This window comes from Mastomys coucha, unplaced genomic scaffold, assembly GCF_008632895.1.
Source record: "Mastomys coucha isolate ucsf_1 unplaced genomic scaffold, UCSF_Mcou_1 pScaffold3, whole genome shotgun sequence".
Lineage (NCBI taxonomy): Eukaryota > Metazoa > Chordata > Mammalia > Rodentia > Muridae > Mastomys > Mastomys coucha.
The window spans coordinates 60,488,997-60,492,481 of record NW_022196909.1 but is presented as its reverse complement, the minus strand read 5'-3'; the positions used below and the strand labels follow the sequence as shown (position 1 = coordinate 60,492,481).

Genomic DNA, 3,485 nt, shown 5'->3' with positions numbered 1-3,485 from the left:
CATCAGATGCAATCCATGGAGTTCTCAGGAAGGAGGCCTGGGATACAGCTAGGGAGGCCCAGGCTTTTAACGGGAGTGCAACTGAGGGGAAGGCTGAAGTCCACATTAGGGTCCTGGTTTTCTATGGCTTCCAGACTGTCTGGATTGTTGTCCCAGTTGATATGGAATTGGGTCACCCCGGGGGTTAGAGGCCAAGATGTTCCGCTGTAGCTGAGAGAAGTCTGGCTTTGGGGGTGGGTTCTCCCGAAGCTCTGGGTTTGGGTACTCATTGTTGACATAGTAGCCCACACGGATAAACTCTTGTCCATGGTAGGTGCAGGTGATGAGAACCACAGTCACACCCATGGCGTCTGTCTCTGGAATGAGGGATGGGTTTGGGGCACCAGCCTGAAAGATGAACATATGCCTTCCTGCAGGAACAGGGCCCACCAACACTGAGTCTAGGATCTGATCAAACTCCTCACTCTCAGCTGAGCCCACATAAATGATCTTCCACTCCAGGTCGTCAGACAGGGCCTCGCTGCATTTGAAGCTGATCTCGAACCGGAAGGGGCTGTGGAAAGGGCTCGGGTTCTCCAGCACAGCCACATTCAGCACCGACACCTTGGCCATGTCCTCGCCCGGGAGCCGCAGCTGCCATGGAGCCTTCTTCAGTGACCGGCGACAGAGAAGGAGGGGGACGACAGGACCGAAAGCTCGCCGCGACTCCCAACTCTTCTCTCCCCAGATATCTTTTCTTAATAGCTATCTACATTTAATTTTTGAGACAGGCTCTCTCACTTAACCGGAAGATCATCAGTTCTGCTAGACTGGCTTGTTAACTAGCTTCAAGAATCGATTTGTCTCTATAAACATACATACACATGCACACATACACACCCAGAGAGACACACACATAAACACATACACATAAACACATGCATAAGCACACACATAAGCACACACACATATATGTACATACACAATATACACAAAACCACAGAGACACACAACACACACACATATACACACACACACACACACACACACACACATATATATATATACACACACACACAAACATACACATATATGCACACACATACATAGACACGGTCATATTAACACACACACAAACACACACACACTCCACCATGTCTGGCTTTTTCACATGAGTTTGGAGAATCTGAACTCAGATCACAGAGCTCACTATAATTTTCTCTATCAAAGAAGCACTTGGGGATTCACAAGGCTGATGCTGCCAAGCTACCTGGAGACCATGCCTCAGTAGGGGATGCTGCCTGCCAACCATGCCATTGCTGTGTCCCCAGGGAGAGGCTATAGCCACCAAGTTGTTCCTTGTGGATGGATGTGACTAGAGAATCTGTCCCTTCCTATGCCCTTCTACTCCAGCTGGATCGGTAAACAAGCTAGAGATACCACGTGGTCTCTTCACAGCTTCCAAACACTTGGAATCAGCCCTGGGGACCTCCTGGACTTCAGCTAAGATAGTAGTGGCATGTATGTATCCCTTAGAACACTGATCTCCTGGGCTTACCTTCTCTATCTTCCCAGGAATGCCTTAGAAATATTTACCTGAGAACATGAAGAGATTAGGTTTCAGGGCCCTGGATTTGAGCCTCTATGCAATTTTGTTTTTCCCATCTGGAAACTGGGCCTAGGAGTGTGAGTTCATGGAGAAAATTTCCTAACACAAGAGGTTCAAAGTATGGGAGAAGCAGTAAAAGACAGTGGCAGCCACTGCCCATCATGAGCAGCAGCCTGGGCTGTGGCAGAGCCCATCCACAGAAAGCTGGGTTAGGGCAGTGGGCCCCAGCCTTGTGACCCTAGACCTTCTCCCTTGAAATGGCAGGCAGAAAGATCCCTTCTTCTGGACATCTTGTGGCCCTGGATAAGGCCTACTTATCTGAAGCCACTGTTTGTAGCAGGGACTCCTGGCTCTTGGAAGAGATGGCCCAGAAAGTCTTGGGAACACACCTGCTTTCCTCACATCTAACAGACTACTCAGCAGCTTCCTTGATTAACTGAAGGTCAAGAAAGGACTGGTTCCAAGTAGGCCCTCACCACGTCTCCTTCCAGCAGACTCTAAACAGGGTTAGTGTGAAACAGCACAGACTCCTCTGAGGCCTTATTGAGACTTCAACACAGAGAGCAAACCCTTGCAGATCAAGAACCCAGGAGACACTGAGCCCAAGGAGAAAGGGGATGAGCCACCAAGGATCAGGGGAGAGTATCTGTGCTATCTGGTCTTATCCACTTCCTTCCCTACAATTGAGGGCATAAGCTGGAACTTTCTAGGCTCCAGACAAAGAGGAAAGTTCAGTGGGGGCTAGATGCTGAGTTGGCTAGAGCATGGCCTTGAACTCAAGTCTCAGATGCTAAATTCTGGGTCAACTAAAGCACAAAAAGAGGGTGGCAAGACCTGGGCTAGGACCTCACAAAGGAAGTAAGAAAAGGAGTTGAACCCTCAGTGTGGGACCTCTGAGCATGACCTAAGGAGGCAAATGAAGACAGACAAGTAATGAGACCTCAGTGCAGAGTCAGGTGATAGTGATGAGCCAAGTAATCCATGCAAACTATTCCCCAAATGACACATTATGGCTTGACACCCCACAAGGCTGATGCCTCTGCTCCCATCTTATAGATGAGAAAATGGAACTTCTTAGACCATCTCTGGAATATTCCAACAACCAGCAATGGACAGAGCCATGCCTAGACAGCCTGGCACCCAGCCTTTTCAGTCCCACCTCAGTTCACAGAAGGAGTTTCGGCCTTCAGATCCAATCACAGCCGCTTCCCTGCCTGCCCATTCCTTCCCCTCCCCTACCAATACACTTCCTGACCACCCCATAAAATAGGGCCTGCCCAGGCCCCAGAAAGTAGGCTGTATGTGTGCCATCCTTCCAGGTACTGGGTCCTCAGATATTTCACGGAGCAGGGATTGGCTTTGAGGCCTGAGCTTCAGTAGTAGTTGTTGGATCAGTTTGCTTACCTATAAAATGGGAATTGTGATAGCCTCTAGAAAAGGCCAGTGAAGATTATTAATGGGAGTGTACAAGTGAAGAAGTTCATGAGAGAGGGGTCAAATGAAGCTCAGAAGAGATGTGCCCCTCCCCTAATGTCACTGAGCATGCTGGCAGCAGTAATAGTTGGGATGATGAGGAACAAGAGCGACGTTAGCCCAGGTCTCTGGTTCTATGTGTATGTTTCCCCAGCCATGAAATCACATGGTTATAGTGTGCTCTGATCCAGGCCCAGAAAAGGCGAAAGGATGACAGCTTCCACTAGGCTCTCTTTTTCCATCCCTAACCCCCATGCTCCCCTGTGGGGAGCAGTCTCTGCCTGAATCCAGTGGTCAGTCTGGGGCGTGGGGCAACAGGCGCCTATTGTCTGCTAGCTTGAGTGCACCTGTAGTTCCCTGTCCCATGCCGGTGAGTCAGCTCCTGGCAGGCCTCTGGCTTGCTACTCCACAGCGTTTTGAGCCT

At 49.7% G+C, this 3,485-nt stretch overlaps 1 pseudogene across 1 annotated transcript; it reads right to left on the bottom strand.

Annotated features, from left to right (window-relative positions):
* Positions 1-2: 2 nt before the first annotated feature.
* On the bottom strand, positions 3-638 carry LOC116074936 (annotated as a pseudogene). The gene has a single exon (XR_004112352.1). The product of XR_004112352.1 is annotated as a histone chaperone ASF1B pseudogene (transcript).
* Positions 639-3,485: the final 2,847 nt, after the last annotated feature.